This window comes from Halichoerus grypus, chromosome 11 (assembly GCF_964656455.1).
Source record: "Halichoerus grypus chromosome 11, mHalGry1.hap1.1, whole genome shotgun sequence".
NCBI lineage: Eukaryota > Metazoa > Chordata > Mammalia > Carnivora > Phocidae > Halichoerus > Halichoerus grypus.
In genome coordinates, this window is record NC_135722.1 from 42,956,273 (window position 1) to 42,973,501 (window position 17,229).

The 17,229-nt window shown below is 48.4% G+C and overlaps 1 protein-coding gene across 8 annotated transcripts in view; it reads right to left on the reverse strand.

Moving 5' to 3' along the window:
* The window catches only part of BMAL1 (basic helix-loop-helix ARNT like 1), a 99,111-nt gene extending 82,824 nt beyond the window's left edge, over positions 1 to 16,287 (reverse strand). For 5 of the 8 annotated variants that reach the window (XM_036087892.2, XM_036087895.2, XM_036087894.2 and 2 more), the window contains exon 1: positions 16,149 to 16,287. The gene's annotated coding sequence lies outside the window, so the exon portion shown is untranslated. The remainder of the gene's footprint in view (positions 1 to 16,148) is intronic. The other 3 variants (XM_036087890.2, XM_036087891.2, XM_078058382.1) reach the window with 3 other exon arrangements.
* Between the last annotated feature and the right edge of the window lie 942 nt (positions 16,288 to 17,229).

A 17,229-nucleotide genomic window follows, 5' to 3' on the forward strand; every position in this document is an offset into this window, starting at 1 on the left:
AGTGTTAAATGATCAAAGCGTGAATGACTTCTCTGGTTAAACATCACAGCTCATGGGTGGGAGAGCAGTGAGAGGAGCTCTGGAAGCCAAGTGAGTCCCAGACCCCTTTGGGAGGCAGGTAACTGGAAGTTCCCCATACTGCATCAAACCAGTGAGAGGAAAGCTTCAAAGGCTTTGTTCTTTGAAGAGAAAGATGGGAGGAGAAGGGTCAGAAAACACAGTTACTAAGGTCTGTAGGAGGAAGGGTGCTGAGTTTCCACAGGAGTGAGGGTCCTGTTTGTCCTGGTTTTTCAGAAAGACGGGGCACAAAGAGCAGGACAAATGGCCCATCTGACAGAGAAGTATAATAGAAAAGAAGACTCAGTAAGGAAGCTCAGGAAAATCACTCACAACTACCCAACTTGCACCTTTTCTGGGCAGTCGAAAGCCAAGCAGACAGTGGGGCCCAAAGGTCCTGTAAGCGTGGGTGATCAAGAGCTGCAGAAAGGGGAATGGCACAGCAAGACGGCCTAAATCCACACAAGGCCAGGACTGGGGGTGGGTGGAGGATGGGGCAGCAGGGAGGAGCTCATTAAAACTAAAACAACACCACCAACAACAAAATAGAAAACCCTGTCCCTGAAAGAACAGTAGTCCAGTATCCTGCTGGAGGGACACGGAGAGGCTGGTCCTCATTAGAAGTTGCAAATAAGGGAGAAAACACAAGCTTGGCCTCGGACAGGCCTGCAGCCTGCACAGATTGGGACTTCTTTGTGCGGACTGGCTTATCGCTCTTCAGAAAAGGAGGATGTGCACCTGCAGCCCAGAAATGGGCAAGTGGAATGACCAAGAGGGCCAGTCCCGGGCTCATGCATCAGCTTTTGCTCTCTCTGCAGGTCTGCAGGTGCAGACCTGGCCCCAGGCAGCCTGAACGGGAGAAGCAGCTCAGCTTTCCCGAGAGACCTCCCTGATCTTCTCCCTCCCCACCAGAAAGCACCAGGGGCATAGAAGGAGCCCGGCCTCGGGATCATCCCAACCCCAGCCCTCCTGCTCCTTACAAAAGGGCACATGTAACCATCTCTGATGCCATTCTTACAATCCGTAATGAGCTTCGTTAATTTCCCTGCGAACCATTTCTCTCTCCCATGAGAATGAAAGCTCCATGACAGCAGAGGGCAGGTCTGCCTTGCTCATCACTATGCCCCCTGACAGCATCTAGAATAGTGACTGCCACATAACAAGACAAGAGATCAACGCATGGCTTCAAGCACCAAGCAGCCGTCTGCAGGAGCTGTGCCAGAGCGGGCCCTGCCAGGGACAGGTCAAGGGCTCGGTGGATGGCCCAGTGGCTTCTCCAAGGTTCCGCAGCCAGCTCAGTATCCCCACCCTTTCCCTACAATCCTGACCCCTCCTCTTCATTCTGTCCCAGGAGCACAGCTCAGGCCTCTCACCTGAGCAATGAAAAGGGCAAGGAACAGCTATGATAGAGAAGAGAACAACAACTAGTTCTCTTCAGTCTACAAACATGGCGGTGGGAAGAAGCCACAACCAAATCTACAGTCACAAACAGATGGAGGGGAACATGCACAGAGGACATTGGAAGTGGCAGGGCCTGAGAAAACAAGGGGCAGGGTCCCCCAGTCCCAGGAAGATGGAGTCTGGGGGTCCCTGAGGAACACATGAGTGTAAGAGGAAGGGAAACAGTGCCATGGTGAGTGGGAAAGCTGCGAAGTTCATTTCCGTAAGTGACTGTTAATACAGGCTGGTCAAATTCCAGGAGCAGAGTTCCTCAGGACCTCTTTCCTGACATATCACAAAACAATTGCTTTCTGTGTTGATTTCCACAAGGAAAACATCCTCCTTCTAACAAACCCCTTAACTTGTCAGAAAATAACTTGGCTAGGTCTGAGTTAACATGAGAGCTTATAGCTCAGGCCAGGTTGCCAAAAATAAAAATTCTTCATTTGGCTGGAGGGTATTAATTTGTGAGACTCATTTTTAACTAGCCATTTATGATTATAAGAGTAACACATGCTCACTGTTGAAAAATAGAAAACCACAGAGAAGGAGATGAGAATAAAAATCACCTCGAATTCTACAAGATGAGAACCACTGTTAACGTTTTGGTGCTTTTCCCTCCTTCTATGCATGAGCCTTTAACAGAGTCAGGAGCATACTGTGAATGTAAGTTCAATTCCTGCTTTTTTCCAATAAAGTCCATTTAAAAATACTCCACTGTGTTCCAAGAAAGAAGGTCACCCTTAGTGAATAAACAAATTAAATAACAAAATGAATCAAAGTTAAAAAAATTTTTTGATTATCCACTGAGCCCCCATTTCTCCAGCAAGAGAAAAAAAAAAACACTCTGGCCAGGATAGAAACACACCCATAGGATAGAAACCATAACCTTATCTTTGTAATCTCTTACCTCTATCATATTTTCAGTAAACATTTATTGTTTTGAACAAGCCACATAATTTTTTTTTCAAATCGACAGGGGAATTTTATAACCACATCTTATTACTTTGAAGCAAGAAGTTAAGTTCTGACAGCCTTGGGAAGGCTTCGTCTTCCAATCTGCAGGTAGACCAGACTACTTAAAAATGATCAGTTCACATTCATGGACCATGACATCCAACTGGAAGTCCTAGCTCCTGTTTTGTTGGATTCTGTCACCTACTCAGTGAAGTAAGCAAATGGTCTTGCCAAAGACGTATTATGTGTCCTATGCTACCTGGCTGGGAGCTGCCCTGATGTCTGCCTGCGCCCCGGTGGGGTACCTGGTTATACATGTAGGCCCAAGACCTTGGCCAGTAGAGAGCAGAACCGCTCTGCCCAGCAGAGAAGACCATCCTGGATCAAGATCTCTGCACAATGCATTTTCTTTCCTACCTCTCACATTTGACACTTCATTCCACGAGTATGTTCATGCCAGCCCTTACAGCTGGTGCTGGGGACACAGGTGAGTAAAAGACGCTATGCCAGTTTCCATGGAGCTGCAGTTTGCAGAGCATGTGCCCTTCCATTACTCTCACACTAAGCCTGGGAGACAGGAAAGGCCATCACTGTTTTTCCCATATTGTAGATGATAAAGCAAACGTTCTTCTAAGTATTTTTTTGCCCCATGTTATGAAGCAGAAGGGGTTAGACTCAAACCTAGGTCTTCTGACTCCTAGCTCAGTGCTCTTTCTACTGTACCACTTACACTGATTAATTTCCTCTAATAGACAACTGAAGTCTTTCAGATTATTCTATTCCCTCTAGCACCTTGGTTCTACCTGGCTATCTAGTTTCTGAGCCATGAGTCGCCCTGACTTCCAGAAGGCTGCATATGCCCTGATTTCTGTGTGCCTGCCTAGGTTCTGACCCTGGGCTCAGGCATCTTCCCAGCTCTCAGGAGAGCTTCAAAACTCTATTGAATCCTTCCCATTGGTACCGCAAGGCAGCACCGTGCAAGCTTCTCCTAATGTTCAGTTTCCTCTCCACTCTTAAAAATGGATTTTGCTGGACTCATGATGTCCCACCTAAAGATATTTCTCAGCCTTCTTTTGCAGTTCGATGTAACCATATAACTAAGTTCTGGCCCCTAGGATAAAAGAATGTGCTACTGCCAGGTCTTGACCTTAAAATGACTACATGTGACCCCCTCCCCGGACCCTTTCCCCCAGGAGATGGTGAAATTAGAAGCTGCCCCCTTCAACCACGAAGTGGAAACCACATGATGAAGGCAGAAGGCCTGGACCACTACCTACTATGGACTAGTTTTAGCCATTGTGACTGTGGATCTCTTTAATACAGGAACTTGCTTGGTGTCCCAACCAAAAAGGTTTGAGTGACAACAGTTCTACATTCTCTGAGTAAAGCCCTTGCCACCAATTAAATACTTTAAAGAGGAGGTTCAAAACTATATAAGAAAGTGTTCCATTCAGATTTATTTCAGGGAAAACTTCTAAAAAATACAATTACCAGGACCTCAAAGATGATTTATGTTCGGATCACAGGAAAAATTGAGAGAGCTCAAAGAAGCAAATCAGCCCCCTTCAATAACAGGAGGGGAAAGAGCTCTAAGTGATAAGCATGACCAGTCCTCTCTCCTACAGTGGCTCACTCCATTCCTGGAAAAGGCACCAAGAGCTGAAATGATGTGAGCCAAGGCTAATTTCTCCATGGAAACAATGTGATAACAGGAGCTTGTGTTCCTAACCGAGAACTTGATGGTCAACTTTTAAAAGACATTACATAAATTCCATGTTTGGTCATCTAGTAAAGCCTTTGGACTTCTTTTTTTTTTTAATTTTTATCTATTTATTTGAGAGAGAGACAGCATATGGGCAAGGGGTGGTGGGCAGAGGGAGAGGGAGAAGCAGACTCCCCACTGAGCAGGGAGCCCGATGTGTGGCTCGATCCCGGGACCCTGTCTGTTATCTGAAGCATCTCTGGGTCTCAGTCTCCTTAATTAGAAAGTGAGACTGACAGTGTCCACCCCACAGGGCTACTGTATTAAATGGGAAAAGGCAAGCACTTTGCACGGTTCTTGACAGATGGCAAATGCTCAAAGGTTAGGTAATAATAATAATAATAATAAATAAACCATGCAAAACTAACAAAAATTAAGATTTGGCACATCTCCAATCAAGCCTTTGCTACAGGCTTTAGAATCAGGTATTACCTAGACAGCGTGCTGGCTCACCCATTAGCCCCTAGGCTAATCAAGGTTCTTCTGGATTTCTGCCTCATGCCCCAGGATAGGTGAAACATCCAAGCATACCCAACTGGCCGGCTGGCTAGATCCTGACACTTGTTTTTCTGGTTCACAGCTGCCCATCACTATCCTGAGAGGTGTGTGCAGAGAAGAACAGATTAACTTGAGTATCTATGCCTAACCTTTCCAGCCATGCCCAGGCTGTGGCTCCTCATCTCTAAGGGTGAAATATATCATCACCTTTAAAATATGGCCCTACCCAGCAAAGTGAGGCCCGTCAGCACCCACTAGGTGGACAGCGCCGCATCCCTAAACATGCCCTGGAGGCGGAGGCGGGAGAACTTCCTGCATTGCCCTCCAGGCTATCCCTGAAAGGCCAGTACATCTTCACTATGAAAACTACAACAGTGGCTCCCTTCAACCCGGGAGCAACGCTACAGCTTTCAAAACCCTTACTCGTTCCTTATCTCATTCCAGCATCAGAACCACACTGTGAGGGGCTGGGCAAGAATTGTTACACCTGTTCCACAGATAAGGAATCAGCCACAGTTTGAGACATTTAAGTAATTTGGCTCAGGCTATCTGGTGCTTAAGTAGCAGAAGCAGCCCAGAATGCAAGTTATCTGGTTCCTCATCTGGTTCTCTTTCCAGAAAATGTGGGTATTTGTTTTTAAACATTCAACTTTCATAATGGTGCTTTGCTTCTAGAGAATTCATTAACCAAGGCAGCTCGGTCACAATACAGTGCAGATTCACATACTTGAAAGACACTCACACAGGCAGATGTTCCCTGCACTCTAGAAATCTAAAGGGTGACAGAAAACAGCCATGCCAATTAACATAATTGACAATTCCCAGCTCTGGCTCCCTCTAACTCTCTGTCTGGCTTCAGCTAGCAGCCTCCTATCAGGTCCTGCTGCAGCTAGTCCCTCTCTGCTCCAGTACAACTGAAACACTCACACCGGACTGATGCTTTAGGGATAATTATTTCACATCACTGAAATAGTAATCACAACCACAGTAAAACCAACTGTAGTGGTTCTCCCTCCACTGCTGACCAGTCTCTACCTCACCAGGTAAACTTTGACCTGCCACTTAACCTCACAGAGTTTCCTAATCTACAAAATGAAGGAGTACACTAAATAGAGCCTTGTCTACTTCCAGCTCATGACTCTAACACCCCAACCAAATCCAAATTCTGCATGTGGAGGACACTGGGAGACAGCAGAGTCCAATGGTCAAGAGCTTCCATGGCCTGGTTTTAAAGCTTGGATCCTCTGCTTCTTAGCTATATTGACCTTAGGGAGGTCACGGATCACTGTGTGCTTCAAGATCCTCATCTCTAAAAATGATGCTAATAATAATACCCCTTCATGGGGTTTTATAGGCATTAAATCAGATAATACACGTGAAATGCGAAGGACATCATAAGAACTCTCTATAGACTAGTAATTACTATCATCTGAAATGATGTGCATCATGTTTAGGCATTGACTGATCTTCCAAACTTAAATTTGCACCACTATTTGAGAACCCTCCATTCTAGGCAAGTCTCTGTTCCTGAATACAGGTTGGTCATTCCTACCTCTGTGCTTTTAATTGTGCTATGTTCCCGCCCATCTACTCCCTGGAAAGAGCTGTGCTACCCCTTGTCTGTGAATCTAAATCCTACCCATTCTTAAAGGTCTGGATTAAACCTGATCATTTCCATGAGGCCTCCTCCCTCCCATGACAACTCACAAAGATCTCTCTGGTCTCTGAATTCCTGCAGTACTTAAAATAGTCTAGACCACTTAGTTGGCATTACACATGGCCTTGGATTATCGTCCATCAACAGATGAAACTTCAGGCTCCTTGGCTACAACAACTCTTTCCTTTTTTAATTTTTTTTAAAGATTTTATTTTTTAAGTAATCTCTACACCTAACATGGGGCTCTAACCTGCCACCGCGAGATCAAGAGTCACATGCTCCACCAACTGAGCCAGCCAGGTGCCCCTACAACAACTCCTTCTGCTCTCCCTCTGGGTCTAGACTGAGTGCCTGGCATCTGGCCCCTCAGATATGTGTTGACTGAATAAATAAATGTGTAGTACTTACACCCAAAGAAATACACAGTAAGTTTTCTTTTAGTTCATGCAGCTCAGCTATTGATTTGTTGTACTTTGAGGCCAATTAAAGATAACATAAAGATGAACATCAGCCAGGCAGGGACAACCACAGCCAGTTAAGCCCTGATCATCAATAAAAGATACTGATATCTGACCAGCCTGAAGAATAAGAAAAACACAGATGTCAAAAGGAAGTTGTAACCTAAACTCCAAAGTACATTGCAAGACCAAGCTCACGAGGGTTAGATAGGGAAGGAAAGTTAAGGTTTTCCCAGGCTGAATTCATTCATTTGATAAGTATTTATTAAGTGACTGCTCTGTGCAGACACTGTCTTAGTTGCTGGGGATACAGCCGAGAACAAAACAGATACAATTCTGCTCATAGTCTAGCATCTAAGGAGGAAGGCTAGGTATCATGCCACCTTCCAGCTCCAAGGTGAAATCCAGCAGAAACTTCTTGCCCCAACTCCTTGCTGTGCCTTCTCGTAAGGAAAAAAGAAAAAAACAAAAAAAAACCAAACATCTCATTCACAACTGACCACACAGAGGCCATGCTGAAAGTGCTGTTTAAATCCCAAGGAGGCTTCCCTTGCTCGAATCTGGTGGGGAAGTCTGCAGCAAAGCACCCTGCGCCCTGGGCCATGTGAGCTCTAACTCCCTAACACCCTGCGTCCCAGAGTCCTTTAAACGGCAAACTTGTCAAAGGGCAAATGTGGCTCATATCGCCAAAGTGAAACACAGAGAGGGGAAAGGAGGAAGGGAGGGGTGGTCGTTAGCTAGTTTTCACCACTGCAAAACCTGAGGCTCCTTTCTCCTTTGGAGCAGAAACCTCTTCTATCATTGAAAGCCTTAAAAAAAATTTTTTTTTCCTCCAGCAGGATACTGAAAATAGCTTTGCATTTAACATTTAAAATTGTTTTTGATCCCACACTCTTTCAGCTCTGCTCTCTCCTGCAAATTCATTCCATTCCCTAAGGGCACTTAGAAGTATAATTCATAAGTAACAAACCATAGTCACCATTTTTATCCCTAAGAGTTAAAAAGAAAAACCAGTTTACATAATTATATGGAAGATAAGTTGGCCAAGAACACAGGAATCTTATCTGGACCAAAAGTTCTAGGACGAAATCTCTTTCCACTCATTAAGAAAGATAGCAGATCAAAATGAGGGTGCAGACGGAGTGCGTAACTGCTGAGCACCATACACGGGAATTTCTTGAGCTCCTCATTATTTGAGTACATCTACTTCTTCAAGCAGAAACCGGAGGCAGCCATTTGAGGGTAGGTTGGAACAATGAAATATATGTATGTTTTCCCATTGTGGTGAGAAAACAGGGTGTTATATCTAAGAAGGACCTGAGAAATCAAAGCTCAGTGAGGGCAGCTTACTCGAAGTTATTCAGCAAGCCAGTGGCAGGGCCGACACTGGGCCCTAGGCTCTCCCAGCTCTCAGTGCAGGGCTCTCCTTACTCTGCACATCATGGGCTCGTTTATAACATGGGGAGCTAAATCTTAAAGGCACAAGGGCAAGAATTCCTTTCATAAAACTTTTTTGGCAGGCTGGAAAAATAGTAGGAGATGGGTCCCTCTGATGCTAATAGTAAATGACCTAGAATGCCATCTAGATGAGGGGGGTCCAGCTGCAGCAGGCTTAATTAATGCTGAGGATACTTTAGCACTAAACAGTATGGCTTCAACCAGAGTCAGCATGAAATGATGTTTGTAGGCTCACCTGGGAACTAAACCACCAGTTGGTTCATCTTTTTCTATAGAAAAATCCATCCCTGGTTTCAAGTGCCTTACAAATGAACTTTTGGAACAGACCTGCTTATAAGATGGCTGCATATATAAAACAGAATTCTGAGGGCTGAAGCTCTGCACTAAACACAATGAAAACAGCAATTCATGCTAGGTGTACATTTATGAGAAAACCCTTTGAACCATCAATTTATGTGCAATATAAAGTTTTATTAAAAGCCTTCTGTGCAGAGTCTAGTTAACTGCTATTTGTACCATATATAACTAAGGGCAAATGCTCCAGTTCTGTATGTATTTAAGGGACTTTCTGGCACTGGGCTAAGGTTACAGGGAAGATAAAATACCTGCACACAAGGAATGCATAATCCAGTTACCAGGCCTTTACCTTCCTCAAAAACAAGCTACTTCCAACCTCAGGGCCTTTGCACTTGTTCCCACTTCCTGGGACACTTTCCCCCAGATCTTCCTGCAGCTGAGCTTAAATGTCACCTCTTCAGAAAGGCTTCCCCAAGGAACCCAATTAAAGCAACCTCCGTCCCACCATTCATCGTCACTATTGCTTTACTTTATGCGATTGCCTATCTATCACTACCAGAAGCGAACGTCTTCAACTATTCACGATCTGTCTCTGGCTGGGACGCCTGTTTGGTTCCCTGCAGTATCTCCAGGGCCTGTAACAGTGCTGTGCACACAGTAGGCATCCCCCCGCTACACTGAAGGGGTCAATGAGTAGAGGTGGAGAACGGGAAGTGAGGACAAGATATTTACTCATGAAACGATTAAAAAATGAGAGAACTGGCCATCCCGATTAGCTACAATGTGATAATTTGCTAATTATGAAGTACCACTGCTTCTGAATGAACGGCTGGCAATCAAAAGTGACAAAGAGAGACACAGTGTGTATGTAAAGGGAGCAAATGACACCAGAGGAGGCTTCACCCAGAAGTGTGATTCGAAGCAAGCCAGGACAAAGAGGACAGGCCCCTCAGGTCAAGGGGGAGACGGGAGCAAGCGGGGAGGAGCATGGCATGGGGGCGGCCTAGGCAGGGGAGGGCAGAGCGGGGCAGCACTGAACCTCCGGTGCCCAGCTCAGAATGGGAATGGGGGTTGGGGTGGAGGGGCAGGGCCACTGAAGGGGAAAAGGATCCGACTCTGGAGAGTCTGGAACACCGAACACGGGGGTGTGAACCACAGGCCGCTCGCAACAGGGCTGTTTCTGGAAGGCAAAGTTGGCCCCATTGTATGGGAAGAAGTGAAGGAGGTAGAGGGTAGAACAGAAAACTGGTTAGAAGATGACCTCACTGGTCTAAGTATGAGGGGCAAAAAGAGCTTCTTCCCTCTGCTTGGATATGAGAAAAATGTAAGTAAGCAAGATGTCAAGGAATTTCCCCCCACTCCGAAAAAGACAATTTCCAGAGTATTTCACAACAGCATTCCATGGCAGATTCAGGTCAACTTCCCATACATCCTACACTTGGAGCACTCAAGGAGGATAACAGAGGTTCCAAACAATAGCTCTGAGGGCAGAGCATGTCTTTCTATGCCTTCCAAATCCAAGATTAATTACATTCAGTATAGCCTGTGTTTATTATCTTTCTATTCTTTGGGGGAAAAAAAAAGTGGTATCTAATTCCACTGTGCAGTATATATTTGAACATTATATAACACATTTTTATGTAACAGGTTCTTGACATAAGACAATGTTTCTCTTACTATCTAAATGTATTCGGGGAAACAACTGGCATTAAAATATATATATATATATACACCAAGGCTGTTGATGCCTGCCTTTGGGTTAAGAAGCTGGGGAGAGGAGGAAGAAGGTGAGAGACTCTTGAAAAGGTCTCCTCCCCAGTGAGGAGCTCTGCAGATGGCTACAGGGGGGCAAGGGATACTGAGCTCTGTTTGAAGGTTCATCCGATGCCCAGAGCTGCCCGGGGAGGGGCTGGCTGAGCCTCACGAGGCCCATGTCAGAGCGATGCCCAGAAAGGCATGAGGAAGCAAGAGAGACAGAAGTGCACAACAGGGTGTGAGAAGGATGCTCACGAGCCCTTGGAACTGCTACTTGGGTGAGATCTAAATGGGCATCCTGTCCTGCCGCAAAGGACTTCAGTCCTGCTGAAGAGAAGGTGCATGACCACATCTGTCAACAGTAAGATGGGTGAGCTATCGCCACAGGCCTGCCTGCCTCCCAGCACGGTGCTGGGCACTGCACACATAGCGTTTCCGGTGGTGGCCGCCGCCCCACCCCCCACCCATCCCGATTAGCTACAATGTGATAATTGTAGCTAATCGCACACACACCCACAGCAGGCCCCGACGACAGTGCTTAGAGAGCAGACTCTGGAGTCCTCTGGGCATAAATCCTGCCCTGCCCCACACCAGGTGAGTGACCTTGGGCAGTTTCCAAAACCGCTTCACTTGGGAAAACAAAGGATAATCACAGTACCTACCTCATGGGGTTGTGATGAAGGTTAAACGTATTAATAAACATAAGGTGACTCGCATCTTTGCTGGCACAGAGAGAGCGTTCAATAAATATTAGCCACTAATGCCATCAGGACCATTATTTCTGTTTTGCAAATGAGGTAAGTCAGACTCAAAGAAGCTAATTGGCCCAGGTCACACATTTCAAACAGCAGTTGAAGGCATAAATATATGTAAATGTTTTACTCGGTATACATCCAAAATCCAATGGGTACAGTATTAACCAGAATAGGAAATCAGGCAGACCTCCATCCCCTTCTTTAACTGGGCTGGATGAACATGAGTTTATACTATTTAAAAGGACAGCATGTACTAACGTAAAAATCATTTCTCATCATATGCCGGCACTCAACGTTCCCCTAAAGCAAAGATGACTAAAACTTACCCAATCTCACCCCCCCTACCACATTAAGTCCCAAACTCAAACCTCTCTTCCCTGTAGACCTAACTATTCCCAGCCATGCCCAACGTGCGTCCCTGATGCACCCCATTCCATCTCCTTCCCCTCAAAGATCACTAATCAATTAGATTGGACAAGCACATCTTAAAGGCTCCCTATGGCTGTGATTTGGGGAAACCAAGATGAACTCCCCGCAAAGTGCCTGGCCTGAGCAAGCAGGGGAGATATTCCCAGAGACAGCCCAACACAATATAGATGGAACAGTAGCTACGAATTCAAGCTAAACCAAGGGCTGGGGGACACTGCTGCCAGGTGTGGGGAGGAAGAAAAACACAACGAAGAAATAGCTCCTGGAGGACCACGCATTTGAGCTGGGTCTTAGAGAAGAGTAAGACTTTGACATGAGAAAGTTGGAACATGGAATGGGTCAAGGGCTGGTCCGGGCAACAGACAGCCTTTCAGTTTGACTAGACAGTCCCGTGCACATGGACAGGCAGGCTGGATATGGAGAGGCAAGAAGGAGCAGAGGTACCAAGAGCTAACGTTCACTGAATGCTCATTATGTGCATGAATAGCTTCATGTATTTTTTAATAGTTTTAACTCATTTAATCTATACCACAACTCTTTGAGGTAAGGACTCCAGAGATCCCAGTCTTATAATTGAGGATACCAAGACATAGTGAGCAAAGCAACTTGACCACACATCATAAAGCTGATAAGGAACAGTTAGGATGTGCAATCTGCTCCAGAGTCTGCGCTTTTCACCACTCAGACAAACTGCCTCTCAGGACAGCTTGGCGGTGAAGGGGCACAGGCACCAGTGTGTTACGAGGATGAAATGAGACAGTGCTTGCAAGCAGTGTGCAACCTATAACTCCAAGGTCACGAATGCTGGCTCCAGGCTGCCATTAACGTCTACGATGAACCCACTGGCAGTTGAAGCAGGAGAGACAGATCAGGACTGAAAAATGGGCCAGGACAAAAACCTGCCTTTAGAGTGTGCAGGAAGAGAACCAAGAAAGCATCGTGACCCAAAGGCTGAAGAAGGAGGCAATTTCAAGAAGGATGGAAAGAAAGGTAGGGGAACAGCAACACAGGGGCCAAGAACAACCATTCTGGACTAAGGACAGGCCCCTGGAATTCAAGACTGAAAGTTTTTGGAGATCTTTGCGAACTATAGAGAAGGGTGGTAGAGAGAACAGCTAGAGGGTGGGAGCTAGGGACAGAGCAAATGAGAGAGTAGAAGAGGTGAATGTTCGCAGCCCTGTGAGAGGCTGCGGGGCAGGGAGGGGAGAGAGAGACATACAGATTCAGGGGTACCACGTACAGACAGGTGAAAGCTGCCTGCTCCATCACAGGCCCGCAGAAGGGCTATGTCTTTCCCCTTCCATCCTTCCTCTACTAAACTGAGATGAAGGCTTTTCTGGGGTTGGTGAGGATATTCAGGGGGCAGGACCCTGGCAGCGCTGGGAGGGAGTGGTAGCAGGCACTGAGGGAGGGCTTCCTGTGTGCCAGGCATTTCACATGCACCGTCTCCCTGGATCCTCACACAGACTCTGGGAGGCAGGGACTGCCATGACACCACAGACGAGGAGCCTGCGGTCAGAGGGATCAAGCACTTGTCTAATCAGAACCCAAGTCCCAGGTCCTGCCACCAGAGTCCCAGGCTCCAGCCCAAGGTGAAGGTCCAAGGAAAAGAAACAGAGGACAGATCCAGTTGCTTTTTCTGAACTGGAAAGAGAGGATGAGACATGGGGGTGGGAGGGTGGAGAAGACAGGCCATTCTGAGCAGGAAGGAAGAGATGCTGAGGGGGCTCAAGTCCGAACAGGTCTTATTTTGAGAGAGAAAGAGAAGAAAAGCCAGGGTGAGTGTTTGGGGTAAGTCCGGGTGTTGTGACAAAGTGGCGAAGTGGCAATGACGTGAGAAAAGACTGCAGAAGGGTGACATGCCTGTGTTTCTGGGCTCCTCACTAAACCTCAAGGTCTAGAGAGGATTTTTTACTTCCCTGCAAGTATCTCCCATGATGCTAACTAAAATCACTCTGTAACTGTAACATGGTAAGGGGCAGAAATTGTTCCTCTGATACTGACTTTCTCTTACCACTACCCTCAGAGCTGACGCTGCCTGCGGTCCCCACCGGAAGAAAGCTCACAGAAAGAAAGCAACTCTTACACCAAAGAGAGATATAAAGTATTTAGTTTCCATAGATTCTCAGGCAGTTTTGTTAACATAGCCAAGTCTTTCCACAGTGCTTGTTCACTGTTTAGGACATAAATTGCACAAAGATGGTTGGCGTGGAAGGAAAAATCTGAAAACACGGCCACTTCCTTTTCTTCGTGTGGTAGGCAAACCTCTTCTGCAGAAGGCAAACTCCTGAGTCGTCATCGTTTTATAAATCATTTGAAATGGAGTCTTTAAAACCCCATCTGTTGTTCTGTTTAAGTTTCCTATGAAAATAGGACTTCGGCTCAGATGTTCTGGAGGTAAATACCAACCTGAACTCAAATGTATTAAATATTTAGAGATGCAGAGAACTCTAGAGCAGAAAGAACCTTTGAGATCACCTAGTTCAACTGCCTTACTTTCCACTGGAGGCAAACAGAACCCAGAGAGGCTCAGTGATTCGCCCCAGGTGGCACAGCTATGAACACCCAAGTCTGGGCCAGAACCAGCATGTTCTAACTCTCAGGCTAACGCTCTTTTACCACCTGTTCCTTTCTCTCTCCCTCTTTTTAAACTTTAGAGGTTGGAATAAGGCACAAATTTAACTATAGTTTGAGTTATTATTATTACTCACTGGCTACATCCACCATCAAAACCAAAATACCTCCACAGATTCCAGCATCAGATGATACAGGCAATTTCAAAGCCTTCTAAATAGGTTCAAGAAGCTGTTTTAAAGATTTATCAGTAAAGTGAACTCAGTAACAGATCATGGAGCAAAAGATTCAATTTTGTGTTTTAAAAAATATTTTGGAGTTTCATTGATATGGAAATTTAATTTAACAGCAGTGACTTTTTTTTCTTTCCCTTGCAAGCACAAAGAGCATGAGATTATTCAAAACTGCTCAGGAGCAGCAATGACTATTTTAAGCTCATGATTCAACCAGTACATTAATTAAAAACTCCACCAACCCAAATTGACAGATCCTGATATCAATGGGACCAGAAGAATTAAAATAATAGTTGTCATATAAAAATAGATTAAAGCGGGGAACAGCAGCAGATGTCAGAAGGACAAGCAAGCGTTGTGGGAAATGAGATGCATCTAATGGGCAGCTTTTATGGATTTTTTTAAAAACGAAGACCCAGGAAATACAGGTACACTCAAGAAATGCTTCCTCACAAATACCGAATCTTATTTCTGGAAGCTAGGTGAGAAAACTTGGCTAATAATTCCATGCCGAGGAGTAGCTCTGTAAGCAAGGAGAAGAGACTAGCAAGCGCCAAAGTGCCCAGACAACGCTATTGGACCGGGAAGGGGCCAAGGGGCTGAAGCGGAGGAGGGAAAAGGGGATAGGGAATGTGGGGTGAGGGGTGTCAGCCTGGTCCCTCATCGGCCAGCACCGACGGTGACAACCGACGCCAATGTCCAGTGCAACCCTTCCTTCCCCTGAGACTACCCTCCGACACCTGCCTGCGCTCCGCAGCCGGCTTCTCGAGACCCCTCGGGGGTCGTTGACTCAAGCCCCAAAAGGTCGGCATTAATTTCTGCTCTTCCACTTCTATCTCCGAGCAAAAGAGAGCTCTCTTGGCTGTCAACGCCCGGCAATCGCGAGCGGGAACCTTTCTTTTCTGACATCTGTCAAACCCGGTGCTAGAGCCAGCCTTGCTGCGCCCTCCGCGGGGCTCCGGGGCTTCTAGGGCGGGCGGCGGGCCCACACCTGGACGCCGGGCGACATCCCCGTGCCGTCGGGCACCTGCTCAAAGACCCACAGGGGATGCTCCTGGGGCGGCTGAGGACCCAGACGGCGCAGGCCGGACGAAAGTTTGCAAGCTGGGGTCTGCCCCATTATGGGCCCCAGATTCGCGGGTGCAGCGCCAAGGCCCCGCAACAGGGCCGAAGGGGCTGGCAGACTCGTACTCCCCAAGCCGGACGGAGACGCCCTCCCGCCACCTCCCAGCCCCGCAGGCTCCCGAAAGGGAAGTGGAGGAGATGGGGAGGAAGGGCAGAAGAGGCATTGCCTGCCCAACGCCCTTGGGGTGCCGCCGTCAAGAATGGTCCTCTTGAGGTCCCCCCAGCTCCCAGGGATACATCCTAGGACTCGCCCTGAGCCGGATCACTGCTCCCAAAGGGCGGAGCTGTCCCTTTAAGAGGCAGCTGGCTGCTTCCTCCCCCCCCCCCCACCCCCCCGTCAGGTAGCGATGCCCGAGGAGGGGAGGTGGGTACTCCCGGGGACACTTTCCCGGTCCCTTTAAGGGCGCCTACGGCACCTCTGCCCGCCCTACCCTGCAGCGCCAGCCCCCGCGAGAGAGGATGGGGGCGGCCGGGCGCGGCGCCTTTAAGGGGCGCAGCCTCCCCGCGGCTCGGGTGGGGGCAGGGAGCGGGCACGGGCCCTTTAAGGCCGGCAGCGGGCACGTCGGGCAGGGTTCCCCGGCGGCCGGGCTGCGCCCCGGGCGGCGGCGAGGGCGCCGTGCCTGCCAGGGTGCTAACGGCCCCCGACGGGGTGCCCCGGGCCGCGCCGCCGGCCGCTGCCAGCCCGACACTCACCGTGGCTCGCGGGAGCGCCCGCGTCCGCGCCCCCACTCGGATCCCGCGGCGGCGGCGGCGGTGAGTCCGGCGCGGGTAAACAGGCACCTCCGTCCCTGACCTACTTTCTGCCTTCCCTAAATGTCGCACCACTAACCTACTTTCCGACCAATCCGCTCCCCGCCGGCCCAGGCCCGGCCCCCCGCCCACCAATCGCTGTGCCCAACCCCCCTTCCCCGCCCACCAATGGAGGAGCCCCAGAGCCCGGATACCTGCCTCTTTCCACCAGCCAATCCGAGCACCCGAAGGGAGCCGGTCTCGGCGGTCGTCCCCGGCCAATCCGCGCGCGGCTCGGCGGCCCGTTGGCCAGTGGTGTAGCAGCTAGAGAAGCTGCTGACCAATGGCGGGGCGGCGGGGGCCGGTTTACCTGCTACTTTCTCGCCACCAATCGCTGGGCGCACAGAAGCGCACGCCCCGAGGAGAGGGCCAATCGGCGCGCTTTCCCTGGATTTCCTCGCCCCTGCCCTCTCCCTTCCCCTCAGGTCTCCCGCTCGCGGTGGCCACTGCGGGTGCAGACGCCGCACTCCTTGCAGTCGCCTGGGATGTCCCTCTTCTCCGGGTCCCTGGCTTGCTTCTGGCTCACCGGTCTCACCCCTCCTCCTTCCCCTTCTTCCCTCGGGCACCCTGACAAAAAGCAGCGTTTCCTTGCTCGCCTCCCTCCAACTCCATCTAGGAAACCAATTTTAGGAACACAGAGTGCCAGACCCTTCCTAAAACAGCCTGGCTTGCCAAAGTCCAAACGGGAGAACGAATACTTAGTATTTCTAGAAGGCTTCCCCATCCAAGCTTCTTACGTTCCTTTCGTTCGTCTTGACCTCCAAGCGTCCCGTTGCAGCTGTCATTCTCGCTGTTGAAAAGACAAAACTCAAGCCTGCGGCGATTCCATTGCATTTCCTTCCAGTGCCCGGGTTTTGACCACCTACTGTGTGGCAGACACCGTCCCGGCGGCCGCGGTCTCTGCCGCGAAAAGCTGCCCAGGGAGCGAGACGGAAGGAAACAAAGAGTTACAAAAAATAAATATTTCATGACAGAACACATCTTA